Source organism: Lepidochelys kempii, chromosome 4, assembly GCF_965140285.1.
Source record: "Lepidochelys kempii isolate rLepKem1 chromosome 4, rLepKem1.hap1, whole genome shotgun sequence".
Lineage (NCBI taxonomy): Eukaryota > Metazoa > Chordata > Testudines > Cheloniidae > Lepidochelys > Lepidochelys kempii.
This window is the reverse complement of record NC_136383.1, coordinates 101444161-101457694: the sequence shown is the minus strand read 5'-3', so window position 1 is coordinate 101457694 and position 13534 is coordinate 101444161.

The following is a 13534-nucleotide window of genomic DNA, read 5'->3' as shown; positions in this document are numbered from 1 at the left end:
GCAAAGGGATTGGAAGGGAGAAAAAAATGGAAGGAAGGTAAGAGGGAAAAGGAGAGCAACATGTCTGTTTCCATCTGCTAGGAGTTAATCAAAGGTTTCTGAAACATCAGACCAAACCTTTTCATATTTGTCTGAGGTCCTTTTTCTCCAAAATATTACCTGCTCTTTAAATGGCAGGTCATATAAGTTGCTGTGCCAACCTTCTATCCCGGGAGGCAGTCTACTCTTCCCTCTAAGCAATATGCGTTGTTTGGCTATAAGCACTGCTCTAGTGAACCAAGCTTTCCATGAGTTGGAGAGTTTCCAAGATGTTGCAATATTTCCCAAAACAAAGTTCTGGGAAGTAATTTTTAAGAAAGTTTCCATAATCATATTAATCCTCCTCCCTACTTTTAGATCATACCCTGGGAAGTACCAAAATATGTGAGCCAGTGAGGCTCCCAGAGAGCCATATATTCAGCAGCAGTATGTTTTGGCAAAGCCCAAGCACTGTAACATGTGGGTACTAGTGTGAACAAATTATAATTTTCTGTGGGATGAGCCTTCATCATAGATTAATAGTAGAGTTTTTAATGTTTTGCAAGGCACTTCTCCATTGGATAGTGTTGAAAGCTGCACACAAATCCTTGCCTGCACAAGGCCTCAAGCAATCTAAATTAGGGATTTTGTTTTGTTTTAATTGTGTATAGGCCAGGAGTATTATATTGCATTGGGTAATATAGAATAAGAATACTAAAAACTCTAGCTGTTTACGAAGTATTGATTGATTAATGCTTCAGTTAGGGACAATGCCTACTTCAGAGTTAATAATTTAGTGCTTGTTCAAAGCCGCCACTCAAGACAATCAGATTCTGGCCTCCCCCTCCCATCTACCCCCATTTACTTCAATGGGATATGGATCAGGCCTTATAGACAGACTTACCTTCAAAAAACACAATTAAATTCCTGAATAAAAATAGTGTTGGTATTTAAAAAAATCAGAGTTCTAAGAAAAAAAATAAAATTGTTTTATATGCTTTATATTACATTTATGAAAATGATGACTTTCCATATACACTAAGAAAGCTGCCTACTACTTGAAGTCATGAGAATTCTACTTTTTATTTCTCCTCAGCAAGTTTGTTGGTGATGTAATTCTCATTACTAAATAGTTTTGCTAAATAAACTCACAGCCTGTAAAATCAGAACAGAATTGTCAAATAACTTGTAAAAGATAGCGTTCCAGATCCTTTCCTCCTAGATTTCAGTCAAACTTTAAAATTTATTTTAACTCAAGAATGAAAGTGAGTTAGAAGATTTTAAGAATCTTGACCAACGCTAGTCTGTCTCTAGTAGCTGTCATAAAATCACTGCCCATTTATCAATCCATCAACTCTGCAACGCTTGATTGAAATAATTTATCTCATCTCTTCTCGGACAAAAAAAGGACCATTAGAACAATTTTCTGAACTATGCCACCCTAGTTTCCTAGATTGTTTGCTCAGAGCAACCAGAAGCACTTTTCTGAGTGGGAGGTCTCAGGATGTAGCTTGCTTGACTTTCAAAATCAAATGGAATTGAGATTTTATATAATCTAAAATGCATTTTTAAAGGCAGAAGGAATACAACACATTTTCTTTCCAATTAGAATTATGTCTGTCATGTTCCCCTCCACATAAAACACGTGCATGTATACTTAAACATTAAAAAACTGTAGCATGGACTGTTGTGTTGCTTAATGTAAACTGTCTCCGCAATGCCAAATTTCACACCACTGCAATGTAGATACTGGAATGAGGGGCCAGAAGAGACTATTAAAGTGTAGTTTTCCTCTGAAAGGTGACTTTCTAAAAGCAGCATTGTGGGTTTCCTGGTTTGTGTCTCAATCACTCCATAGCAAAAGTGTTCAAATTAAAAGATTTTGTGACTGATAACTTTGCACACTCTTTGTGTATCAGCAGTAAGCTTGAATTAACTGAGGTGGTTTTTAGTGTGTTAAGGTGCAATAAAGAGCATACTTATGTGCACTTTGATGTAAAAGTTATGCATTTGAAATGTAGTTAACAATTTTCTTGATGAGTGGTCTAGAGAAAATCTAGCGTACTCGACCCTTGCTGAATTGGCTCTGTAGAGCTAATAAGATTTAAAAAAAAAAAAAAGTGATGCAAAAGTAAGCTGATCTACTAACTACTTGTGGATTCTCCTAGCATAGGACAGCATAGCCATCTTTTCTCCACCCCTTCCTCAATCCCAGCATTAAGAGCACATGATTGATGAAAAAAGGTGTGTGGCTAGAGAGGCACTGAGCTCTCGAGATCAATGAAGCAAAAAAGGTAGCTTAGGCATATGCTTAATTTTAAAATTGATTAAAAGTGAGTGTTTGTTTTAAGTGCTTTGTTGCACCAAGGGCAAACTTAAAATATGAGGTCAGAATCTCTCTCCGTAGAAAAATACCACTGCTCCAATCCAAACTCTCTAAATTAGATAGGCCATTTCTGTTTGTTTTTAAAGATCATGATAGAGAAACCCCTCAGCAACATTCTTTGCTTATTATTGCAAGCCCTCTTGAAGTAGAAATGTAAAGTATTCAGTAGTGATGGCTAACATCTGACCATCAATGTCAAATAAAAGATTCAGGGTCTCTGTGAGGTTTTGTTTGGTTGGTTATTTTAATCCGGAACTATCTGATAATGGGTCTCCAAGTTCAGTTGAGGCCCAAGTTCAGTTATGTGACTGCTGAAATATTTTGCTCTCTGATGGGTCTGCATTTCCATTCTTCTTTTATGGAAACCAGTGGTAATCAGTAGAATAGTATAAGCTTCAGAAAAAGCAGGAGTCATCTGAATGTGTGCAAGACAAGTAACTAATGTACCAACTAATTAGGGTCGGCAATATTAAATTTTTATCAGTTAATGTCAATAAATGCTGATTTCACTATATGCACACAAACTAATGAAAACATATTTCTATTGATGTTTATCAAAATGTGCAGATTGGCAAAGTAAGAAAAATGCTACTTAAGAATGTATAAGAGTTTGATTTAAAGATATTTACTTTGTATACTTTGACGTGATATGCTATACTATACTGACAATTTGTTTTTTAATGGTTATAAATCTTTAACTTTTTGAATCTCAGCATCTGCTGTCATTAAAAAATTCTGACATCTCCCTCCACAATTTCCTGCAACTGGGAAAATTTAAAATCACTAAAAATAGGCAAAATGCATAAAAATAAATATTGATATTATCCACCTATTTTTCCTCATGAAGACTGTAAAGTACCAAAAAGGAAAAAAAAATGTTTATATGATATATCTGAGTTCATCTTTTAGAATATGCTCCAACCTAGAACAAGCATCTCAAATATTAATTGTCACTTGATAGCTTTGATAAGATATACAAAATCCACCTATGAATCTGCCCACTGTTGCAGGACTGACTACCACAGTTTTGGGGAAACTTTCACACTTGGGGTAAAGAAGAAAATATGGCTCTGAGGTTTGGTTCGCTAAAGTAACCCCTGGAGAGCTGAATTAATGGACAGAAGACAGGTGAGGTTCATGATAAATGCAGGTTATCACAAGGCCCACAATTTATTCAGGAAGCTGTAATGTACCATCACATTTAATGGAGTAAATATTGTTATCACATTTTGTGGGTGTGTGTGCATGCATGCGTAAGTATAAAATATAAATAATAAATGAGGTTACCACAATAATAAGTAGTATAGTCCATTTAAGATGTTTACTCTGAGATAATATCTTCTAAAAGATAAACCCAGCTATGTCAGGAAAACATTCACTTCTTTTCAAAGTCTTACACTTTTCTCAAGGGAAAATAGTTTGCTTAAACTTCTCTCCATGCTGGTGCATAAATGCTTGTCACACCAATACTCACTTTTGAAACATACACTCAGTTTACACACAAAAGATCCACATTAGTATAGACTCATGGACTTAAAGGTCAGAAGGTACCATCATCATCATCTAGTCTGACCTCCTGTATATTTGCAGGCCATAGAACCTCACCCACCCATTCCTGTAGTAGACCCCAAACCTCTGGCTGAGTTACTGAAATCCTCCAAGCACTTTTTTTTTCTTTTAATCCATCTTTTTTTTTTAAACTAAGCTTGAAATCACTATAGCTGTAATGTTTTTTCTTATCCCTACAAATACCCTGAATCACCGTTAAGCTTGCAATGAAAGGTGGTTAAAAACTGCTCACACTCTAAATTTCAAATCTTCAGACAGAGCAAGGAGATGAAACCTAGAGGAATGTAGAAAGAGATTGCTGTGATCATACTGAAATGATTATTTTGGTGTGTTAGTGAAACTGTCTGAAACTACCAATTTTCACTTCAAGTTTCAGATATGAAAACTGTCTTTCCTTTTCAGAAAAAGAATCTAAGGTGCTGTAAAGTGTTCACAAACTGAGGAAACGTGATTTTTCAATAGTTTCCTCAATGGAGGGAGCATATTTTCAAAATTCAAGGATGTGTGAAGTGGACCAAAAAGTCTCTCAGTCAGATGGAGACTGAGAAAGGAAGTGAGGGGAGAGAAAAAATTAAAAGGACCCTAATTCATAATACTAAGGACATAACCGCTGTAAAGCCTGATTGATGTGGCAAATATTTTTATAGGTAAGAACAACAGCCTTTACAAGTATTTACCTTTTCTTTTTCTTTTCTTTTTTTTTAATAACACAGTATGCCGAGGACCGAGACATAACAGGGCACTGAACATACAATATACAATAAAAGAAGGGAATAAAAGAGAATAAATAAATAAAATCAGAGAAAACTTTAAGAGTAATAAAATACCTAAAACATCATTTGTGACTGAAAAAGAAATCTTTGAATTCATCCATATCCTTTGGTGGTTTGCAACTGTGGTAGTCCATTCTGTACAATCCTCTGCTCATCTTATTGTGGATGAATAATCTTTTTGTGCCACCCAGGATACCACATCATCCATCCAAGATCTTCTTTTTCTGCAACATGTGTTTCTGCCATCAACTTTCCCTTCTAATGCTTGTAAACATGTATTACCCTACAAATCGAATCTTTCTTTTCATAAGATCTCTGAGTAGCATTTGCTGACTTCCAATCATCTCCGATACTTTTTGGTTGGTTAGTGTGGTCTATCCATGGTATTTTTCAGAATTATTCAATAATATGATTATTCAAATGGTTGTAGTTTCTTTAATATTGATTGTTTGAATGTCCATGTTTCACAGCTGCAATTTAACATAGATCAATTAAGATTTTGAATCAGAAATTAATCTTCAGATTTGTCTTCTCCTTGTATACGTATTCTTCCACAGTGTGTCTTTCACTCTTGCTATTCAAGTGCAGACTTCCATATCCAATCTTCCATCATCTATAATGACTATTAAGTAATGACAGGTTTCAGAGTAGCAGCCGTGTTAGTCTGACTATTAAGTAGCAAGTTTCTCACTTGCTGCATAATTGTGGGGTACACCGTTTTCCCAGGATACTTGCATAACACCAAAGTTTTTATCTTCTCCACATTAACTCTAGACCATGTTTTTTGCCATATTCATATACAATTTTATTAACTTTATCAGACCTTCTTCTCAATCAACCAGCAGCTCTCTATCATCTGCATAGCAAGTGCTGTTCACCCATTTTCCATTAATATTACTACCTCCTTCAGTTCCTTTGATTAATTTAATCAAATGCTTGCTAGGTGTAAATTGGTGTTCCTTAAATGGAGAGCGATGCTAATTCTCACTAGCTCAGGATCTGGTCCTAAAGGGTCAAGAATGGGAAGTTCCACTGAGCAACTTTTTCTTTCTTTTATGTTTTTCATGAAGTGTCTGGGAGTTGAAAGGGGGGATATTCAAAATGACTGTTAAAATAGTCACAAAATGACCCCACAATATGACCACAGATAGCAAAATATGAGCTATTTAGCTGTATTCAAGTTTTAGCCTTAAAGTATTTCCTAATTTTTGTCCTCCATTGGACCTTAAGCTTGCCCTAATGCTCACAGGCTCGGAAGATTTCCTTTACAGAGGACAAAAGATACTTGTTCACTATGCTGGTTTCCCTTACAGCCAGCTGAACTGTGCAGTAGGTTAAAAAACAAAACAATCTGATTGCTTTTGTCATAGTGGATAATTACTGTATTCTTGGAAAAACAGCCACTCCAACAAAATCCAGTATTACAAGGAATGAAGTTGTGCTGGAATAGGCATACTATAGAAAATTGATAATTGTAAACTGTAGCTTTAGAAACTAACGTTCATATACAGAGCTGTTCCACCTCTGCCTCCCCCCAATCATCTATCCATTCTGATGAAATTTCAGTCCCCTAAATTATTTTTACAAAAATCATTTTAAATCTGGGGGGATGGATAATATAGCTAATGTTCTGAACATGGGTGTCAAAAATCACAGAAGGAAGCTGATTATTTTGGAAGGATTATTGACATTTTTTTCTGGATCCTGTCAGGTAGATCCCATTATGGATTCTTGAAAACCACAATATACACTGTGGAAAATTAAAATATTGGTGCATTGTGAAGCAGACCTCTCAAATTACTGGTTTAAGGCATGGCTCTTTTTAGGGGTTGTCAAGGTTGATTCCCCACTCTGGCACTTAGAGTGAAGAAGGTGGGGGCCTGCAAGGATTCTAAAAAATTAATACTGGCCACTCCAGGCTTGCATTAAATTCCCAAGGTTACAGCTTTTCTCTGATCTTGGATGGGTATATGCTGCCACCACCCAAGTTCAAAACCCCTTTGAGAACCCAGGAAGGTGCACTTGGGAATTCCTTCCTGTGGGGTACACTCAAGTCCTTTCACCCACCCCACGCCCCACTCCGAGGAAGAGCTGAGAAAGAAAAACAAAGGAAATCAGCTGTTGCCACCAGCTAATTAAACAGCATGTGCACAAACCTCTTAGGACACAAAAATCCAATTCTGTTCTTAAAAAAGGTAAATGTTATTAAAAACCAAAAGGAAGAAAATACATCTGGGAATTTAGGCTATTGCTAGATTTAAAAAGAGCAACTACAAGTTTTAAGCATCAAAAATAGTTTTTTGAGGTCCAGCTTACAGGTTACAAGCAAAACAAAAGCACCTGGGGTTAGCACAGAGGAGTCCACAAACTGTAAAGAAATAAAAGGGATAAACCTAATCCCATCTTCCTAGACATTTCCTGATCTACTTACATATCTGGAGTTGTAAATGAGTAGCTTCTAGGTAAGATTCTTCATACCTGGCCCCAAGCTTCTTATAGCATTGTCTTTGCCCTGTTCGCCTCTCCCCAGAGAACAACAACTGACAGACAGAAGGGGAGTCTTAGTTTCAATTGTAAAAAGTTCTAGGCTTCCCATTGGCTCTTTTGGCCAGGTGCCCACTCACTTCCTTTTACCTGTGCATAGCAGTGAGACTTTTTAACCCTTTACAGGTAGAGCAATTAGAGAACAGCTACGAAGAGGGATTTTATAGCTATTGGCTGGCTGGGTGTCCATAAAAGGGAGCTACCCACCCCCCTTCATTTATCACAGGGGTGCTGGACCAATATGTATAGTGGGGTGTCCTTCGAGCTATTTCAATAAACTGTAAACCCTGTATATGGTGGAAATCATTTCTAGCCAAGGAGTGTGGCAGCATCCCCAGCATCCCTAGTTCCAGCACTTCTGGCTCTTTTTTATGTTGTCACACTATATAGTGTCTGAAGTCGATGAATCCCGCTCTCTGATGGATTAGTAAGGGAAAGAAAAGAGATCCCAGACTGTCAGAGGGGTGAGCAAGTGGGGAAAGTGGAAAATCAGGGAGACCTGTAGAAGCTGCAGAAAGAAGGGACATCCCTATCTCAGTAGCAGTAATGGAGCCCATAGTGCAAATGACTGTTCGTTTGGTTTTTGGCAACTTAGGCAGCTGGTCTTGCTGAATCCAGAGATTTGAGTGATTCCAGATGGTTTCTGGTTTAACAAGTGAAAGCACAAGAATGCCATGTAAATACCCTGATATTTACCATGGGTGATATTGCTGATGACATCCTATGTGCCCTATCCCTCGCTGATGAGGGAAAGAAAGAATACTCCAAAGTGAAAATGGCTTTTGATTGCTCCTTCATAGGCAGACAGAATATTATATCTGAAAGAGCTAAAGTTATTAAGAGGTGCCAGGTATAAGGGGAAGCAGCTCAGGCTTTTATATTGTTGCAGTTCACAGTCTTGCTGAGTATTGCAAATATGCAGTGTTAGAAGAACTAATAAGAGACATGATATTTGTTCTTGTAAGAGACACCAATTTATCAGCACAGCTTTTAATAGAAGGGAAGGATGGAAAAGCTGGGGAAGATGTGGAAGACACCCAGTCAGCAAAAAAGGCAGAATGTAGGAGACACTTTGATAATAGCATACAAATCACCAAGAATAGTGGAAACAACCATAGGGAAGATTTATCGTAAGATGACAATGAGTCTATACTTCTAGGGACTATAACCTCAAAACAACAAGCATCATCTTAATACACAAACATGAATCTAAACAGTCAAAACCTTAAATTTAGACTTGATAACGGGGAAGCAGTCACTGCACTTCCAAAAAAATATTATAATCAATCCCAGGATGCTGCTCTGCAAAGACAAAATGTGATTTTACATGCAGCTAATTACACTAGCCTGGATGTTTGTGGCCAGTTCCTTGGGAAACTGGAGAAAGGATGGCAAGGTCTTCTACAAATAATACATGGAATACAAGGACTGACAACTCTCCTGGTAGGGTTGCCAGAAATACAAAGACTATAGCTAACAGAAAAACTGGAATGCACTAATGACTAAAAACAAACTATACAGAAGAGGTATCCACACATGTTCACAGGGCCAGGAAAGCAGTCAGGGGAATACAAAATAAAACTAATGACATCAGCAACTGCCTTTGTTCTCACAGCCCCACATCACAGCCTTACACCCTTGCTAGGGAAAGTCAAAGAAGACTTAGAGAATAGAAAAAGATAGAAGTCTCCCCCGCTGACTGCTGTGTGGGTTTGCTTCTAGTACCAAAGCCCAATGACAAAATCTGCACTTGTTTGGACCTTACACAACTTATTTAAAAGCTTGTGAGGTGACAGACACATGCTTCCAACAGTTGATTAGACATTAGCTCAGTTATCAGAGGCCAAAGTGTTCTCAAAATTAGATGCTACAGCAGGCTCTGGCAAATTTCCCTTGCTAAAAACCTATACCATTAACTCCATTCATCGCCCAATTCAGAAGGCTTGTTTCAATCAGCTTCCCATTTGGTATATATTCATCACCAGAACATTTCAAAAACAGAATATCTCTGATTGTGTCAGGTGTGCCTGGCATCCTTTGCCATGCATATGATGTGTTGATATATGGGAGAGATAAAAATGAACTTGATGAGCAGCTACATGCAGTACATGAAGTGAGTTGTAGCTCACGAAAGCTTGTGCTCAAATAAATTTGTTAGTCTCTAAGGTGCCACAAGTACTCCTTTTCTTTTTGCGAATACAGACTAACATGTCTGCTACTCTGAAACATGCAGTTGTAAGACATTTCTAACAAGCTGGTATCACCCTGAATGTGAAATATGAATTTGAAAAGGAGCAGGGCACATAATTAATAAACAAGAATTTGGCTAGATTCAGACAAACTGGAGGCATTACTTGCATATTTAGTTCATCTAACAAAACCCTTAAGAGATCGACTTAATGGTCACAATATGTAGATGTAGGGATGCACATATCAAAACACTTTTAATAAAAGAACTACTGTCTTCTCCACCTGTTTTTGCATTATACTCAGTACATTAACCAACAACAGTAACTGTGGGCACATTTTCCTATAGTTTGGGATCAATGCTCACACAGAAGCAGCAGCCAGAAGGAGAGTAGAGATCTGTTGCGGGTTATATTAAGAATCCTCATAGAAACCAATCATTAGTATGCTCAAGTGGAAAAGGAAGCTGTAGCAGTGTTTTAGATCTGTGACCATTTCAGTGCATATCTGTTTGACTAGGATTTTAACATAAAAACAGATCACAAGCCCTTAGTTGCATTACTGGATTCAAAACCATCTGATGACCTTCCACCAAGGATTCAAAGATCTTGACTATGGCTGGTGTGATTTTCTTTCACCATTGAACACATACCTGGGAAAATATGCATAGCAGCAGATGGTCTATCCCCAAATAAATGGCCACCAATGGAAGAAAAAAAAAGGCTTTCGGGAAATGCTTCAAAGTCTACATTGACCTTGTTCCGGCAGCAATTCCAGCATGTGCTAGCCAACATCAGCAACTCCGAGGTGAAAAACTAAAAGATGGGACTTGCCAGTAACTTACTCAACTCTGCCAAAGATGGTGGGGTCAAAGGCATCAACTTCCAAGAGACCTACTCCCATATTGGCAGGACCAAAATGAATTTTACATGGATAAAAGCCTGCCTCTGAAAGGATTTTTTATTTTTATCCCTACCTTACTTACGAATTAGATACTCCCCAAAATCCATGAAGAATGACAAAGTATAAATAAGTGCAGGGCATGAACACAAAAAGCTGTATGGTGGCAAGGTCTGAGATTAGGCAAATTCAGACTTTAGCAGAAGCTAACAGGCATGTAATGTGGGACACAATTTTTGCAGTCTATTCTTTCTCCAGATATATTAACTTTGCTATACTTACACAGATTTCATCAGCACAGGAGATTGACTGAAGTCTATATTTGATAGACATGAAGTTCCTGAAGTCTTCATATCAGATAATGGACTTCAGTTTACCTCTGAAATTTTCCTGGTGTTTGCACAGGGCTTTGATTTTGAACAACATACTACTAGTCTGCATTATCCCCAGAGCAACAGGATGGTGGAGAGAACTGTGCAGACTTTAAAAAACTTCTACAGATATCAGTGGACCCTGAATAAAGCACTCCTGGCATATCAGTCAACACTGATTGCATTTGGACTGTCTCCAGCAGAACTTATGATAGGAAGAAGACTAAGGACACCTTTATGTGTGGTACTGATATAACTTAAGCCTGAGTGGCACAACTTGAAATAATTTTTAAAAACAGGATGTTGAAATAAAAATTTGGCAGCAACAAAATTTCAGTGTTCATCACAGGACAAAAGCACTACCTGAACTAAAACCAAAGTGCAGAGTATGGCTCTATATCTCCCCAGCATTTGAAGTATTTGGAACTCAGTAGGAACACCCATATCTTCCCTAGCAGAGACTATAAAAAGACTTCTCCACTAGGAATTAGGATCATCTTCAATATTTACCAACACAACAGACATAGAATCTTGGACCTATTGGTACTATGTCAGGAAGTCATCCCGCTCTACAAGGATCCCCGTTTGCAAACTCAATGCAAGTGAGAACACAGTCTGGAAGACAGATCAGACCCCCTCAAAGAGTTGATCTTTAGAATAATGTTCAGGGATTATTTAAATAGCATTGAAAAGGGGACACAGTAGTGTAAATAGATTTAAGGAATTTGAAGTTTATTTTGAAATGGGACATGTGTATACATTGGTTTACAATTTAAGTTTTAACATGTTATTACGAGGAAGGGAAGATAATGGAGTGATTATAGAGTTCCTGGTCCTCCAAAGTTACCAGAGAGGACCAAGATGTATTGCAGGAGGTGCTTAAGAATCAGAGGGACTTCACAGTCAGGTAGCTCTTTTGTTGTCACTTAAGGCATGTCTCTTTTTTTTGTCATGACATTATATACCTCCAAATGATCTGTGTTTAATAGAACACATTTTTCAAGAGCAAGTGTTGATTGACATTTCCAACTGGGTAAAGTTGAACAGAAGTCTAACAACTGACAAATAGTCAGTGATTCCTGTTGGTAAACATAATTGTCACATTACCCACGCTGGGCACTTCTTTGAGAGGAAGGTGATTTATTTGGGATATAATAACATTTTTATATTCAAATAGATTCCTCAAAATGATTTTTAAAATTTTTCTTCTGGTATATTGAGAATGAAAATAGATTTCCTCAAGATGATTCCTTTTTTAGCTTGTCTATTATGTTTCCATTCAGTTAAGTAGGGGGATGTTGATTCTTTAATGTAAAATAGCTAAGTGGACAAGAAATCAACTAACTAATAAGAGAAAAGCTTTTTTACAACACAAGACTGCTGATTGGTATTCAGTGTACATTATATTGATTGATACGTATAAATAAATGGCTACTTGAGTCAGATCTTACAGTTAGTTGAACTTTAAATGTTACTCTATACAATTTTTTCCATTCGGTAAAAACTTCTCCTTTGTATCTCATATTTGGACAACATTATCTTAGTGTTCAATGTAGGGTTCAGATTTCACTCAAGGCAGGTTGATCTAATCAGGATGGCTGTTTTTGGCATGTTCTATGTTGTGAAGTTTATCCCTTTTCTCCCTCTGTTCCTTTTTCTGGCAAAAGTCATCCCAGATACAAAGACAGACATTTTCAATTTATTTGGAGGGACTTATATCCATGTAATTGTCTTTACTGTAGTATGTAGTATTGAAACCATTTTGGTCCCAAAATATTAGACAGACAAGGTGGGTAAGGTAACATATTTTATTGGACCAACTTCTGATGGTGAGAGACACAAGCTTTCAAATTTACACATAACTCTTCTTCAGGTCTGGGAAACTAATCTTGTACTTAGCAGTGACACTTTGAGTTATTTTCCCAGACCTAAAGAAGAGTACTGTGTAAACTCAAAAGCTTTTCTCTCTCACAAACAGAAGTTGGTCCAATAAAAGATATTACCTGACACACCTTGTCTCTCTAATTACTGTCAAGTGGGAGTCATGCAGTTTGTTTCCTTTTTGAAATGTATCCTGAATAATATTTCTTTAGCACCAGAAATGTATAAAAAACCCATTCTTTAGTCTTCAACAAATAAGATAAGAATTGTTAATCATCAGATTGTCTATGAAAGGAAGCAGTAAATTTTGGGAGAAAAACAAAATACTTCTAGATCATATAAATGGTGCTGTGAGGTACTTATTTTATAAATAGTTTTGCTCTAGCATGTTTGATATTATTCTTCTTTCAAAATCTGTAGTGAGAGGTTTTGCAATAGAAGATAGTCTTCATCAGTATTTTCTTAAATGTTTCCAATCCGAATTCCTTTTTAGGATTAATGTTTGATCCTTGAATCAGTTTTTCTTCCATCAACTTATTCTGCTTCTTTTGAGTGTATGTATAATACACAATGTCATATTTTATGTCCCAAACTACGTTCTATAAACTACCAATGTCTTTGCAGAACACTTATTAGAGGTTCATAGAGACCTGGTTTGTCAACTGGTGCTAGATACATTCCATTGGGATCTAGAAATTCATTATTTTCATAATATTATTTATCCATATAAGCAATTGTTAAAGATACCACAGGGATTTTATTTATTTAACAGTGACATTTTTGGCTCATTTTTTTAAATAGACTCCTACAATCAAACTGAGGTTTAATGCCTTCCTGTAGGTAGAATGAAAGGACGATACCTAACACGAGTAAGAGCCGTGAAATACTTTGACTGACAGAGGGAC